The sequence below is a fragment of the Pseudophryne corroboree genome, chromosome 1, assembly GCF_028390025.1.
Source record: "Pseudophryne corroboree isolate aPseCor3 chromosome 1, aPseCor3.hap2, whole genome shotgun sequence".
Taxonomy (NCBI): domain Eukaryota; kingdom Metazoa; phylum Chordata; class Amphibia; order Anura; family Myobatrachidae; genus Pseudophryne; species Pseudophryne corroboree.
Genome location: NC_086444.1, coordinates 1,135,463,066 through 1,135,479,820, shown reverse-complemented (window position 1 = coordinate 1,135,479,820; position 16,755 = coordinate 1,135,463,066). Strand labels below are relative to the sequence as shown.

Below are 16,755 nucleotides of genomic sequence, written 5' to 3'. Positions count from 1 at the left end.
ATATACACGATATAGATATATGGATATATATATATATATATATATATATATATATATATATACACACACACGATATAGATATATATATATATATACACGATATAGATATATATATACACACACACACACACACACACTCACACACACACACAAGTTTTATGGACCCAGCATATACTGGGTCACCTCAGTCCCCACCCCCGTGATTGGCTCCACCCAGTTCTGGGAACCCCCCCCCCCCCCCCCATGCAAATCCTGCGTTTGCCACTGCTAGTGAATACTATAGCGGATTAACCAATTAATATTGTTATTTATATACAGATGGGTTATATGGAATTAAAGAACAGTCCATTAAGTTAAAAAAAACATCATGTTAAGTTAGTACATTAATCTGACAGTGAACATTATTCATCTTAATGTCTATAATAGTATACAGACTCATAATGTTGTTTTGGGCCTTATTATCCAATTAAGGAAGTGATGCAATAGTGTGTCTCTATAAAAACCTAGGAAGTTACCACACCTAACATGCAGCATTTGCTAGAAAGACAGATTCTGACACAGTGTTTACAAGTAAGTAAAACAGCCTTTTGTGGATATTTTTGGTCAATCTTCTTTGTATTTATTGTATTATAAAAGTTGGATATGGCTAAAAGAATTTTGTTTCCAAGTAATTGGCATTGTAAAGTTTGAAAGTCTGTTAAGAACTTTATATGACAACTGTATAGGAATCACTGAAGTGGTATATCAATTGTATAGCAGTGAATTCATTTGGGATTATATATATAGTATATAATATTACATAGAAGGCTATATGTGGGAGATGTGTCATTATAACACTATATATATATATATATATATATATATATATATATAAAATTTAGAGTAATACATCCCAGATGTCTATATGTTTTAACTATAATATTAGAACATTATATTAGAGTAATACATCCCAAATATCCTTATGTTCTAATAGGACAACATTACTATATCTGTGGATGGAAACTGATCATTCCCTAGTACTAGAAACGTCGGATTTGGTATGTACTAATTTTGCAATATTGGTTACATCAGCAATAGTCTTTCATTTAAATTCATCTACAATTAAAACTATATAAAAAAGATAGACATCATTAAACTATAAGTAAAAATTATATATTCTCTAGAGACCAAGTCTACAGTGATTTCTGACTATGGAGTAATTCATCTATAATTTACGTTTAGAGATAAGACATCAAAACGGTAGGCCCCTCCCCTTTTTTTTGGTTTAATGCCTATATACGCATATTTATGTAGAGATTAATATTGATGATGTCGTTTTAAATTACAAATCAGGATCATAGAGTTCCCTATCAGAATCCACGATCATTATGAATATCTTTGTGTAGAAACAGATCTACTCTCAAATAATACATCTTAATATTGGTATGTATACCTGTAATAATCAGATGTTATAATTAAAAATCTTAAAATAATCTGATGTTATAACACAAAATTCTGTTTAAAAGTACTTATAGTCAATATCCCCTTTGACTTATGCTATGGTAACCGGTTGTTACAATTGTTTTTTCTAAATTCCTCCTATTATATACTGTAAAATGTAGTACGATCATTATTGAACACCTTGATGGAGCAAGTAAAAACACCAAATGTCTGTGATATGTTATATTATGTATTTTATTGATTCTAAACATGTTGTACAATTGTTTTTTGAAAGCTATATACCCTTGATGAAGTCCAACCAAAAGGACGAAACGCATTGGGTGATTTAAACGGCTTGAAAATATACAGTGGATCTTCTTTTGTGAGCACACTCCCGTAAGGGCAAAGTGCATGAACACCTAGCCTCTGTATTAGTAGACAGGTCTTGCTGATATTATTCATTGTATTATGCTGTTTGGGTTTTATGTAAATGTTTTTACATGCACAATTGAATAAATTTTAGAAATACAAAATATATCGACATTGGTGTTGTAAGAAAAGGGATAGTAGGTCCATAGAGGATAATTTTAAAATATATCCTGAGTATATTGGCGCACCTAAGGATTTTATTGTGATTATATATATATATATATATATATATATATATATAATAAGAATTTACTTACCGATAATTCTATTTCTCGTAGTCCGTAGTGGATGCTGGGAACTCCGTAAGGACCATGGGGAATAGCGGCTCCGCAGGAGACTGGGCACAAAAAGTAAAAGCTTTAGACTAGCTGGTGTGCACTGGCTCCTCCCCCTATGACCCTCCTCCAAGCCTCAGTTAAGATACTGTGCCCGGACGAGCGTACATAATAAGGAAGGATCTTGAATCCCGGGTAAGACTCATACCAGCCACACCAATCACACCGTACAACTCGTGATCTGAACCCAGTTAACAGTATGATAACCGTAGGAGCCTCTGAAAAGATGGCTTCCAACAATAAACAACCCGATTTGTTTGTAACAATAACTATATACAAGTATTGCAGACAATCCGCACTTGGGATGGGCGCCCAGCATCCACTACGGACTACGAGAAATAGAATTATCGGTAAGTAAATTCTTATTTTCTCTGACGTCCTAGTGGATGCTGGGAACTCCGTAAGGACCATGGGGATTATACCAAAGCTCCCAAACGGGCGGGAGAGTGCGGATGACTCTGCAGGACCGAATGAGAGAACTCCAGGTCCTCCTCAGCCAGGGTATCAAATTTGTAGAATTTAGCAAACGTGTTTGCCCCTGACCAAGTAGCTGCTCGGCAAAGTTGTAAAGCCGAGACCCCTCGGGCAGCCGCCCAAGATGAGCCCACCTTCCTTGTGGAATGGGCTTTAACAGATTTTGGCTGTGGCAGGCCTGCCACAGAATGTGCAAGTTGAATTGTACTACAAATCCAACGAGCAATCGTCTGCTTAGAAGCAGGAGCACCCAGCTTGTTGGGTGCATACAGTATAAACAGCGAGTCAGATTTTCTGACTCCAGCCGTCCTGGAAACATATATTTTCAGGGCCCTGACTACGTCCAGCAACTTGGAGTCCTCCAAGTCCCTAGTAGCCACAGGTACCACAATAGGTTGATTCATGTGAAACGCTGAAACCACCTTAGGGAGAAATTGAGGACGAGTCCTCAATTCCGCCCTATCCGAATGAAATATCAGGTAAGGGCTTTTATAGGATAAAGCCGCCAATTCTGATACGCGCCTGGCTGAAGCCAGGGCCAACAGCATTACCACTTTCCATGTGAGATATTTCAAATCCACTTTGGCAAGTGGTTCAAACCAATGTGATTTTAGGAACCCTAAAACTACATTGAGATCCCAAGGTGCCACTGGAGGCACAAAAGGAGGCTGTATATGCAATAGCCCTTTGACAAACGTCTGAACTTCAGGCACTGAAGCCAGTTCTTTCTGGAAGAAGATCGACAGGGCCGAAATTTGAACCTTAATGGATCCTAATTTTAGGCCCATAGACAATCCTGCTTGCAGGAAATGTAGGAAACGACCCAGTTGAAATTCCTCCGTAGGGGCCTTCTTGGCCTCACACCACGCAACATATTTTCGCCAAATGCGATGATAATGTTTTGCAGTTACATCCTTCCTGGCCTTGATCAGGGTAGGGATGACTTCATCTGGAATGCCTTTTTCCTTCAGGATCCGGCGTTCAACCGCCATGCCGTCAAACGCAGCCGCGGTAAGTCTTGGAACAGACAAGGTCCCTGCTGGAGCAGGTCCTTCCTTAGAGGTAGAGGCCACGGGTCCTCCGTGAGCATCTCTTGCAGCTCCGGGTACCAAGTTCTTCTTGGCCAATCCGGAGCCACGAGTATCGTTCTTACTCCTCTCCTTCTTATGATTCTCAGTACTTTTGGTATGAGAGGAAGAGGAGGGAACACATATACCGACTGGAAAACCCACGGAGTTACCAGAGCGTCCACCGCTATTGCCTGAGGGTCCCTTGACCTGGCGCAATATCTGTCCAGTTTCTTGTTGAGACGGGACGCCATCATGTCCACCTTTGGTTTTTCCCAACGGTTTACAATCACTTGGAAGACTTCTGGATGAAGTCCCCACTCCCCCGGGTGGAGGTCGTGTCTGCTGAGGAAGTCTGCTTCCCAGTTGTCCACTCCCGGAATGAACACTGCTGACAGTGCTATCACATGATTTTCCGCCCAGCGGAGAATCCTTGCAGCTTCTGCCATTGCCCTCCTGCTTCTTGTGCCGCCCTGTCTGTTTACGTGGGCGACAGCCGTGATGTTGTCCGACTGGATCAATACCGGTTGACCCTGAAGCAGAGGCCTTGCTTGACTTAGGGCATTGTAAATGGCCCTTAGCTCTAGGATATTTATGTGAAGAGACGTTTCCATGCTTGACCACAAGCCCTGGAAATTTCTTCCCTGTGTGACTGCTCCCCAGCCTCTCAGGCTGGCATCCGTGGTTACCAGCATCCAATCCTGAATGCCGAATCTGCGGCCCTCTAGAAGATGAGCCTTCTGTAACCACCACAGGAGAGATACCCTTGTCCTTGGAGATAGGGTTATCCGCTGATGCATCTGAAGATGCGATCCGGACCATTTGTCCAGCAGATCCCACTGAAAAGTTCTTGCATGGAATCTTCCGAATGGAATCGCTTCGTAAGAAGCCACCATTTTTCCCAGGACTCTCGTGCACTGATGCACTGACACTTGTCCTGGTTTTAGGAGGTTCCTGACTAGCTCGGATAACTCCCTGGCCTTCTCCTCCGGGAGAAACACCTTTTTCTGGACTGTGTCCAGAATCATCCCTAGGAACAGTAGACGTGTTGTTGGAATCAGCTGTGATTTTGGGATATTTAGAATCCACCCGTGCTGACGTAGCACTACCTGAGATAGTGCTACTCCGACCTCTAACTGTTCCCTGGACCTTGCCCTTATCAGGAGATCGTCCAAGTAAGGGATAATTAATACGCCTTTTCTTCGAAGAAGAATCATCATTTCGGCCATTACCTTGGTAAAGACCCGTGGTGCCGTGGACAATCCAAACGGCAGCGTCTGAAACTGATAATGACAGTTTTGTATCACAAACCTGAGGTACCCTTGGTGAGAAGGGTAGATTGGGACATGGAGATAAGCATCCTTGATGTCTAGAGATACCATATAGTCCCCTTCTTCCAGGTTCGCTATCACTGCTCTGAGTGACTCCATCTTGAATTTGAACCTTTTTATGTAAGTGTTCAAAGATTTTAGATTTAAAATTGGTCTCACCGAGCCGTCCGGCTTCGGTACCACAAACAGCGTGGAATAATACCCCTTTCCCTGTTGTAGGAGGGGTACCTTGATTATCACCTGCTGGGAATACAGCTTGTGAATAGCTTCCAATACTGCCTCCCTGTCGGAGGGAGACGTTGGTAGAGCAGACAACAGGAACCGGCGAGGGGGAGACGTCTCGAATTCCAATTTGTACCCCTGTGATACTACCTGCAGGATCCAGGGGTCCACTTGCGAGTGAGCCCACTGCGCGCTGAAATTCTTGAGACGGCCCCCCACCGTGCCCGAGTCTGCTTGCAGAGCCCCAGCGTCATGCTGAGGACTTGGCAGAAGCGGGGGAGGGCTTCTGCTCCTGGGAAGAGGCTGCATGGTGCAGTCTTTTTCCCCTTCCTCTGCCCCGGGGCAGGAATGAGCGGCCTTTTTCCCTCTTGCCCTTATAGGGACGAAAGGACTGGGTTTGAAAAGACGGTGTCTTTTTCTGCTGAGAGGTGACCTGGGGTAAAAAGGTGGATTTTCCAGCCGTTGCCGTGGCCACCAGGTCCGATAGACCGACCCCAAATAACTCCTCCCCTTTATACGGCAATACTTCCATATGTCGTTTGGAATCCGCATCACCTGACCACTGTCGCGTCCATAACGTTCTTCTGGCAGAAATGGACATCGCACTTACTCTAGATGCCAGGGTGCAAATATCCCTCTGTGCATCTCGCATATATAGTAATGCATCCTTTAAATGCTCTATAGTTAATATACTGTCCCTATCCAGGGTATCAATATTTTCAGTCAGGGAATCCGACCAAGCCACTCCAGCGCTGCACATCCAGGCTGAGGCGATCGCTGGTCGCAGTATAACACCGGTATGTGTGTATATACCTTTTAAGATATTTTCCAGCCTTCTATCAGCTGGTTCCTTGAGAGCGGCCGTATCAGGAGACGGTAACGCCACTTGTTTTGATAAGCGTGTGAGCGCCTTATCTACCCTAGGGGGTGTTTCCCAACGTGCCCTAACCTCTGGCGGGAAAGGGTATAGTGCCAATAATTTATTCGAAATCAGCAGTTTTTCATCGGGGGAAACCCACGCTTTATCACACACCTCATTTAAATTTATCTGACTCAGGAAAAACTACTGGTAGTTTTTTCACACCCCACATAATACCCTTTTTTGTGGTACTTGTAGTGTCAGAAATGTTCAATGCCTCCTTCATTGCCGTGATCATGTAACGTGTGGCCCTACTGGACATTACGTTTGTCTCGTCACCGTCGACACTGGATTCAGTATCCGTGTCAGGGTCTGTGTCGACCATCTGAGGTAACGGGCGTTTTAGCGCCCCTGACGGTGTCTGAGACGCCTGAACAGGCACTAATTGATTTGTCGGCTGTCTCATGTCGTCAACAGTTTTTTGCAAAGTGCTGACATTGTCACGTAATTCTTTAATTACTACCATCCAGTCAGGTGTCGACTCCCTAGGGGGTGACATCACTAACACAGGCAATTGCTCTGCTTCCACATCATTTTCCTCCTCATACATGTCGACACAATCGTACCGACACCCAGCACACACACAGGGAATGCTCTGATAGAGGACAGGACCCCACTAGCCCTTTGGGGAGACAGAGGGAGAGTTTGCCAGCACACACCAGAGCGCTATATATATACAGGGATAACCTTATATAAGTGTTACTCCCTTTATAGCTGCTGTATTATATATTAGCTGCCAATAGTGCCCCCCCTCTCTTGTTTTACCCTGTTTCTGTAGTGTAGTCTGCAGGGGAGAGTCAGGGAGCCGTCCTTCCAGCGGAGCTGTGAAAGAAAATGGCGCTTGTGTGCTGAGGAGAAAGGCTCCGCCCCCTTCACGGCGGCCTTTTCTCCCGCTTTTTTCAGGAAACTGGCAGGGGATAAATGCATCCATATAGCCCAGGAGCTATATGTGATGCATTTTTTTTAGCCATATAAGGTTTTTATATCGTTTTTATTGCGTCTCAGGGCGCTCCCCCCCAGCGCCCTGCACCCTCAGTGACCGGAGTGTGAAGTGTGCTGAGAGCAATGGCGCACAGCTGCAGTGCTGTGCGCTACCTTATTTGAAGACAGGAACGTCTTCTGCCGCCGCTTTCTCCGGACCTCTTCGCTCTTCTGGCTCTGTAAGGGGGCCGGCGGCGCGGCTCCGGGACCCATCCAGGCTGAACCTGTGATCGTCCCTCTGGAGCTAATGTCCAGTAGCCAAGAAGCCCAATCCACTCTGCAGTCAGGCGAGTTCGCTTCTTCTCCCCTTAGTCCCACGATGCAGTGAGCCTGTTGCCAGCAGGACTCACTGAAAATAAAAAACCTATTTAAACTTTTACTTCTAAGCAGCTCAGGAGAGCCACCTAGCTTGCACCCTTCTCGTTCGGGCACAAAAATCTAACTGAGGCTTGGAGGAGGGTCATAGGGGGAGGAGCCAGTGCACACCAGCTAGTCTAAAGCTTTTACTTTTTGTGCCCAGTCTCCTGCGGAGCCGCTATTCCCCATGGTCCTTACGGAGTTCCCAGCATCCACTAGGACGTCAGAGAAAATATATATATATATATATATATATATATATATATATATATATATATATATATATATATATATAGATACACAGCCAGCAAACGTAGCACTCCTAGTGTCTTATTGAATAAATCGCTTAGATAGGCAGTTTAGTAAAACAACGTTTCAATGCCATTTTATTGTTAAAGCATTTTCCTCAGGTTACAAATACATACAAAACAGTATTACCTTTAAAGGCTGCTAATCACCCTGTGCCCCTGCCGTGTGTGGCGGGCGGGACACCGCCCGCTCCGTCTGGCGCAGCAGTAGTGACGTCAGCCTACGTCACTTCCCCCATGTGTGCTCCCCATCACCATAGCTACGTATACAGGACAGCCGGGTTACCATGGGAACAAGCAAAAACAACAACAAATGCTGCAGGCGGATCTGGACAACAAATGAATCATAATCGACGTACATCCATAGCTACAATATATAGGCATGTATGGTGGACAGTGTCTTGAGATCCAATGTGGTATTTGTACATAAAACAAGATGCTAGCAGTACATCGTTTTCGTATAAAGAGGTTGTGATGATATCAACACCATATACATATAAGACGTATCATGGCGACCGAAGGTAAACAATGGTGACACCTAAAATACTGGGGATGTACATTTGGATACACAAGCTCATGGCTCTACCCTATTCCCCCTTTTTTTTGTTTTTTTCTCGGACGTCCTAGTGGATGCTGGGGAATAGACGGGCTCCGCAGGAGACTGGGCACTCTAAAGAAAAGATTAGGTACTATCTGGGGTGCACTGGCTCCTCCCTCTATGCCCCTCCTCCAGACCTCAGTTAGAATATGTGCCCGGCCAGAGCTGGGTGCTCCTAGTGGGCTCTCCTGAGCTTACTAGTAAAGAAAGTATTTATTAGGATTTTTATTTTCAGTGAGCTTCTGCTGGCAACAGACTCACTGCTACGTGGGACTAAGGGGAGAGAAGCAAACCTACCTGCTTGCAGCTAGCTTGTGCTTCTTAGGCTACTGGACACCATTAGCTCCAGAGGGTTCGAACACAGGCACATGTCCTCGATCGTCCGTTCCCGGAGCCGCGCCGCCGTCCCCCTCGCAGAGCCAGAAGAACAGAAGCTTGAAGACGACGAAATCGGTGGCAGAAGACTCCTGTCTTCATTTAAGGTAGCGCACAGCACCGCAGCTGTGCGCCATTGCTCCCAGCACACTTACACACTCCGGTCACTGTAGGGTGCAGGGCGCTGGGAAGGGGGGGGGGGGGGGCGCCCTGGGCAGCAATTGAAGTACCTTTTGGCAATAAAAATACATATATACAGTCTGGCACTGTATATATGAAAAAAAAAAAACGCCATTTTTTTTACACAGAAAGCGGGACAGAAGCCCGCCACTGAGGGGGCGGGGCCTTCTTCCTCAGCACACCAGCGCCATTTTCCCTTCACAGCTCCGCTGGAAGCAGCTCCCCAGGCTCTCCCCTGCAGTATCCAGGTACAAGAAGGGTAAAAAAAAGAGAGTGGGGGCACATAAATTTAGGCGCAAATAAAACATATAAGGCAGCTATTGGGTAATCACTTATTATAAGTGAAAATCCCTGTGTTATATAGCGCTGTGGTGTGTGCTGGCATACTCTCTCTCTGTCTCCCCAAAGGACTTTGTGGGGTCCTGTCCTCAGTCTGAGCATCCCTGTGTGTGTGCGGTGTGTCGGTACGGCTGTGTCGACATGTTTGATGAGGAGCGTTACGTGGAGGCGGAGCAAGGGCAGATAAGTGTGGTGTCGCCCCCGTCGGGGCCGACACCTGATTGGATGGATATGTGGAAGGTCTTAAACGACAATGTCAGCTCCTTACATAAAAGGTTTGATGATGCTGCAGCCTTGGGACAGCCGGGGTCTCAGCCCGCGCCTGCCCAGGCGACTCAGAAACAGTCAGGGGCTCATAAACGCCCTCTATCTCAGATGGTTGACACAGATGTCGACACGGAGTCCGACTCCAGTGTCGACGATGATGAGGCACATTTACAGTCTAAAATGACCAAGGCCATCCGATACATGATTATTGCAATGAAAGATGTATTACACATTTCTGAGATTAACCCTGTTAATACCAAGAGGGTTTATATGTTTGGGGAGAAAAAGCAGCCAGTGACTTTTCCCCCATCTGATGAATTAAATGAATTATGTGAAGAAGCGTGGAGTTCCCCTGATAAGAAACTAGTGATTTCTAAGAGGTTACTGATGGCGTACCCTTTCCCGCCAACGGACAGGTTACGTTGGGAAACATCCCCTAGGGTGGACAAGGCGCTGACACGCATATCTAAAAAGGTGGCCCTGCCGTCTCAGGATACGGCCGCCCTAAAGGAGCCTGCGGATAGAAAGCAGGAAGCTATCCTGAAGTCAGTGTATACACACTCTGGTACTCTACTGAGACCTGCTATTGCTTCAGCCTGGATGTGTAGCGCTGTAGCAGCATGGACAGATACTCTGTCAGACGACATAGATTCCCTCGACAGGGATACTGTTTTGCTAACCCTGGGCCATATAAAAGACGTCGTCTTATATATGCGGGATGCTCAGAGGGACAGTTGCCTGCTGGGCTCTAGAATTAATGCTATGTCCATTTCTGCCAGGAGGGTCTTATGGACTCGGCAATGGACAGGAGATGATGATTCTTAAAAACACATGGAGGTTTTGCCTTATAAGGGTGAGGAATTGTTTGGGGACGGTCTATCGGACCTCGTGTCCACAGAGACAGCTGGAAAGTCGACTTTCTTACCTCAGGTTTCCTCACAGCCTAAGAAAGCACCGTATTATCAAATGCAGTCCTTTCGTTCTCAGAAAGGCAAGAGGGTCAGGGGCGCATCCTTTCTTGCCAGAGGCAGGGGTAGAGTTAAGAAGCTGCACCATGCAGCCAGTTCCCAGGAACAAAAGTCCTCCCCTGCTTCCACTAAATCCACCGCATGACGTTGGGGCTCCACAGGCGGAGCCAGGTGCGGTGGGGGCGCATCTCCGAAACTTCAGCAACCAGTGGGTTCGCTCACAGGTGGATCTCTGGGCTGTACAAATTGTATCTCAGGGATACAAGGTGGAATTCGAAGCGACTCCCCCCCCCCGCCGTTACCTCAAATCAGCCTTGCCAGCTTCCCTCATGGAAAGGGAGGTAGTACTGGTGGCAATTCACAAGCTGTACCTCCAGCAAGTGATTATCAGGGTCCCCCTCCTTCAACAGGGAAGGGGTTACTATTCCACAATGTTTGTGGTACCGAAACCGGACGGTTCGGTGAGACCCATTCTGAATTTAAAATCCTTGAACACTTATATAAAGAAATTCAAGTTCAAAATGGAATCGCTCAGAGCGGTTATTGCAAGCCTGGAAGAGGGGGATTTTATGGTGTAGCTGGACATCAAGGATGCTTACTTGCATGTCCCCATTTACCCACCTCACCAGGAGTACCTCAGGTTTGTGGTACAGGACTGTCATTAACAGTACCAGATGTTGCCGTTTGGCCTGTCCACGGCACCGAGGATATTTACCAAGGTAATGGCCGAAATGATGATACTCCTTCGGAAGAAGGGAGTTATAATTATCCTGTACTTGGACGATCTCCTCATAAAGGCGAGGTCCAGAGAGCAGTTGTTGATCAGCGTAGCACTCTCTCAGGAAGTGTTGCAACAGCACGGCTGGATTCTGAATGTTCCAAAGTCGCAGCTGATTCCTACGACGCGTCTGCTTTTCCTGGGCATGATTCTGGACACAGAACAGAAGAAGGTGTTTCTCCCGGTGGAGAAGGCCCAGGAATTAGCATCTCTGGTCAGGGACCTCCTGAAACCAAAACAGGTATCGGTGCATCACTGCACGCGAGTCCTGGGAAAGATGGTGGGTTCATACGAAGCCATTCTCTTCGGCAGGTTCCATGCAAGGATCTTTCAGTGGGAGCTGTTGGACAAGTGGTCCGGATCGCATCTTCAGATGCATCGGCTGATCACCCTGTCCCCAAGGGCCAGGGTGTCTCTTCTGTGGTGGCTGCAGAGTGCTCACCTTCTCGAGGGCCGCAGGTTCGGCATACAGGACTGGGTCCTGGTGACCACGGATGCAAGCCTCCGAGGATGGGGGGGCAGTCACTCAGGGAAGAAACTTCCAAGGGCTGTGGTCAAGTCTGGAGACTTCTCTACACATAAATATACTGGAACTAAGGGCCATTTACAACGCCCTGAGTCAAGCAGAGCCGCTGCTTCGAAACCGGCCAGTGCTGATTCAGTCAGACATCACGGCGGTCGCCCATGTAAACCGCCAGGGCGGCACAAGAAGCAGGATGGCAATGGCGGAAGCCACAAAGATTCTTCGGTGGGCGGAGAATCACGTGCAAGCACTGTCAGCAGTGTTCATTCCGGGAGTGGACAACTGGGAAGCAGACTTCGTCAGCAGACACGACCTCCACCCGGGAGAGTGGGGACTTCATCAAGAAGTCTTCACAAAGATTGCAAAGCGATGGGAACTGCCACAGGTGGACATGATGGCGTCCCGCCTCAACAAAAAGCTAAAAAGATATTGCGCCAGGTCAAGGGACCCTCAGGCGATAGCTGTGGACGCCCTAGTGACACCGTGGGTGTACCAGTCGGTATATGTGTTTCCTCCTCTTCCTCTCATACCCAAGGTACTGAGAATAGTAAGAAAGAGAGGAATAATTACAATACTCATTGTTCCGGATTGGCCAAGAAGGACTTGGTACCCGGAACTGCAAGAAATGCGCACAGAGGACCCATGGCCTCTGCCTCTCAGACAGGACCTGCTGCAACAAGGGCCCTGTCTGTTCCAAGACTTACCGCGGCTGCGTTTGACGGCATGGCGGTTCAACGCCGGATCCTAACGGAAAAAGGCATTCCGGATGAAGTTATTCCTACGCTGATAAAGGCTAGGAAAGACGTAACAGCAAAGCATTATCACCGTATATGGCGAAAATATGTTGCTTGGTGTGAGGCCAGGAAGGCCCCTACAGAGGAATTCCAGCTGGGTCGTTTCCTGCACTTCCTACAGTCAGGGGTGACTATGGGCATAAAACTGGGGTCCATAAAGGTCCAGATTTCGGCCCTATCCATTTTCTTTCAAAAAGGACTGGCTTCGCTGCCTGAGGTTCAGACGTTTGTTAAGGGAGTGCTGCATATTCAGCCCCCTTTTGTGCCACCAGTGGCACCCTGTTGTGTTGGATTTCCTGAAATCCCACTGGTTTGAGCCACTTAAGACCGTGGAACTAAAGTATCTCACGTGGAAAGTGGTCATGCTGTTGGCCTTCGCATCCGCTAGGCGTGTGTCGGAATTGGCGGCTTTGTCATGTAAAAGCCCATATCTGATCTTCCATATGGACAGGGCAGAATTGAGGACTCGTCCCCAATTTCTCCCAAAGGTGGTATCATCGTTTCATTTGAACCAACCTATTGTGGTGCCTGCGGCTACTCGGGACTTGGAGGACTCCAAGTTGCTGGACGTAGTCAGGGCTTTGAAAATATGTTTCCAGAACGGCTGGAGTCAGGAAGACTGACTCGCTGTTTATCCTGCATGCACCCAACAAGCTGGGTGCTCCTGCTTCAAAGCAAACTATTGCTCGCTGGATCTGTAGCACGATTCAGCTGGCTCATTCTGCGGCTGGATTGCCGCATCCAAAATCAGTAAAAGCCCATTCCACAAGGAAGGTGGGCTCTTCTTGGGCGGCCGCCCGAGGGGTCTCGGCTTTACAGCTTTGCCGAGCGGCTACTTGGTCGGGTTCAAACACCTTTGCAAAGTTCTACAAGTTTGATACCCTGGCTGAGGAGGACCTTGTGTTTGCTCATTCGGTGCTGCAGAGTCATCCGCACTCTCCTGCCCGTTTGGGAGCTTTGGTATAATCCCCATGGTCCTTACGGAGTTCCCAGCATCCACTAGGACGTCAGAGAAAATAAGAATTTACTCACCGGTAATTCTATTTCTCGTAGTCCGTAGTGGATGCTGGGCGCCCGTCCCAAGTGCGGACTTTCTGCAATACGTGTATATAGTTATTGCTTAAATAAGGGTTATTGTTCTGAGCCATCCGTTGAGTGAGGCTCAGTTGTTGTTCATACTGTTAACTGGGTAAGGTTATCATAAGTTGTACGGTGTGATTGGTGTGGCTGGTATGAGTCTTACCCTGGATTCCAAAAATCCTTTCCTTGTAATGTCAGCTCTTCCGGGCACAGTTTCCCTAACTGAGGTCTGGAGGAGGGGCATAGAGGGAGGAGCCAGTGCACACCAGATAGTACCTAATCTTTTCTTTAGAGTGCCCAGTCTCCTGCGGAGCCCGTCTATTCCCCATGGTCCTTACGGAGTTCCCAGCATCCACTACAGACTACGAGAAATAGAATTACCGGTGAGTAAATTCTTATTATTTGTGCTCCCGGAATAATATGGGTAGATCTAATGTGCAGTGTCGGATGGTCAAAAATACTGATGGGATTTACAGCGGTAGCAATTGCGTGTGTTGACAAGCACATATGGCTACCTATGGTGGCAAGCTGCATATATAGACAAGGAGGCTGGAGTGACTATATTGTTTATAAAAAACAATTAAATCCCTGGGACTCATTGAGTTTCCTTGGATGGATGGTGCCTAGACGGTAAATCCATCGTGCTTCCAATTTCAGCAGTTTACCACCCCGATCACCGCCTCGAATAGAGGCCGGTACGTGATCGATCATACGATACTTGAGCGTAGTCAAAGGGTGCCTACTGTGGGCAAAGTGCCTGGCTACTGGTTGTTCACTTGAACCCTTGGCAATAGCTAGTTTAATTGCAGACCTGTGGGCTGCCATGCGTTCTTTGAACATTCGTTCTGTTTTGCCGATATATGACAGCCCACAGGGGCATATAAGCTGATATACAACAAATTTAGAAGAACATGTAAGCGTATGAAGAATATACATGGTCTTGCCAGATTGAGGGTGTTGGAACGTGTCGCCCGGTATTAGGAACAGACACGTGGTGCACGTGCATCGGATGCATCCCTTTTTGTTGAACATAAGTTGGGGAGATGCATGTTGAGAGACATCTGCTTTAACTAGGATGTCTCTAAGGTTTTTATTACGTTTGTAACAGGACATCAATTTGGTATTTTGTAAACCCAATTCAGGATCGCTCTGGATGATAGGCCACAGTTTTTTTGAGATCTGATTGATCCCTGTACTGGCAGCGTGGTATTGCACCACCCAAGGGATCATGGGGCTTTCTACATTAGGAGTTTTAGATGGACGAATTAATGTGTCCCGATCTACTCTCAATGCCTTATCCTTAGCTGCTCTAAGGAGGTGCATGGGATACCCCCGTTGGGCAAACTGCTCTATCATCACTTCCATCTGAGCATTCGCTATGGCGGGGTCAGAAGTAATGCGTCTAATTCTAAGGAGCTGGGAGAATGGCAGCCCCCTCTTAAGTGGCTGGGGGTGAAAGCTCTTATAATGCAACATGTTATTCTTATCGGTGGCTTTAGAGTAGAGGGAAGTTGTTATCTTACCCTGTTCAAGAGAGATGTGCACATCTAGGTAATTAATGGCATGCTCACTGATGGTATACGTAAGTTTGATAGGGTGCTGCAACATATTATGTGCTTGAATGGCATCCTCAAGTTTGCTTTTAGGACCCTGCCAGATTAACAACAGGTCGTCGATGTAGCGGCAGTAGAACAAAATACTGCTCGCCACATCGGGATTTGTAAAGAATATTTCCTGTTCTACATGAAACATGAAAATGTTGGAGTATGCCAGGGCCACAGAAGACCCCATGGCACACCCCTTCCGTTGCAGATAAATCTGACCATCATATAGAAAGAAATTTTTTTGTAAGGTTATTTGTAATAATTGACTGCACAATTTCAAACTATTACCCTGAAATTCAACATGATTACTCAAATATTGCTCCATAATCGCGAGGCCCATGTCATGGGGAATCACTGTATATAGGTTTTGAACGTCAATACTACAAAGTAAAATATTGTCATCAAACCTAGGTAGTTGCTGTAATTTATGCAATAATGAAGTTGTATCTAACAGGAACCGCGGATGCGTTTGTATACATGGTTGGAGCAAAGAATCTAGATACAGGGCAGTAGGTTGAAATAAGGATGATCGAGCAGAAATGATGGGGCGCCCTGGTGGTTTACTGAGTGACTTATGGATTTTGGGTGTTGTGTACAACAATGGCATGACAGGATGTGCTGGAATAAGTGCATTACGTATAGCACTCGTTATTAAACCCTCATGTACTGCACTATCTAGTAGTGCAGTCAGTTGACATTTGAATTCATTAGTAGGGTCCTTAGTCAGCCGACAATATGTCTCAGAATCTTGTAATTGACGCTGGATTTCCTCTTTATAGTCCTTTTTGTTCTGGATCACTAGTGCCCCGCCTTTATCTGCGGGGCGAAAGATGAGGTTATCCTGTGCTGCAAGATGGTGTAAGGCTTCATTCTCGGCTTTGGTTAGATTATAGCGTAATTGTGGCATGTTGGTCACTTACATATTGGTTTGTTCATCTAGCAATCTGCTAAACGTTTTTGATTGAAGCATTTTGAGACTGAGGTTCAAATTTGGATTTGGGCAGAATTTGCTGCAATTTACTTGGGATTTGCACATCTGTTACTGATGGCATCTGTTTGTGAAAGTGTTCTTTCACTTTTAATTGTCGCTGCAGCCGATATTTTTCTATCTGCCAAGTAAACGGGTCGCGCCTAGCAGTCGGGATGAATGATAGACCTCTGGACAAGACTTGTTGTTCGGTTCTTGATAGTTCATAATCTGATAAATTGACTACTAGCGTCTCTGATTTTTCGGTGGTCTCCCTACTCTGTTTCTGCCTCTGCCATTGATGCCCTCGTCTGGTGTAGGGCCGCTTGCTTCACTTTTGTCTGGTGGCTGGATCCGTGAAGCACTGCCTAAAGGGCGGTGACCCAGGTGCTGATGGCTAGCGGAGTCCGATTCACTCGTAGATGGAGTATGTTCATTAG

At 46.5% G+C, this 16,755-nt stretch overlaps 1 protein-coding gene and 1 long non-coding RNA gene across 4 annotated transcripts in view; one reads left to right on the top strand and one right to left on the bottom strand.

The window, feature by feature from the left end:
- The window catches only part of CC2D2A (coiled-coil and C2 domain containing 2A), a 205,272-nt gene that overhangs the window by 172,400 nt on the left and 16,117 nt on the right, over window positions 1–16,755 (bottom strand). The window lies entirely within an intron of this gene.
- Window positions 534–1,239, top strand: LOC134999842 (uncharacterized). Its single transcript, XR_010201959.1, has 3 exons — window positions 534–570; window positions 974–1,037; window positions 1,164–1,239. It is a non-coding gene; the product is annotated as an uncharacterized LOC134999842 (long non-coding RNA).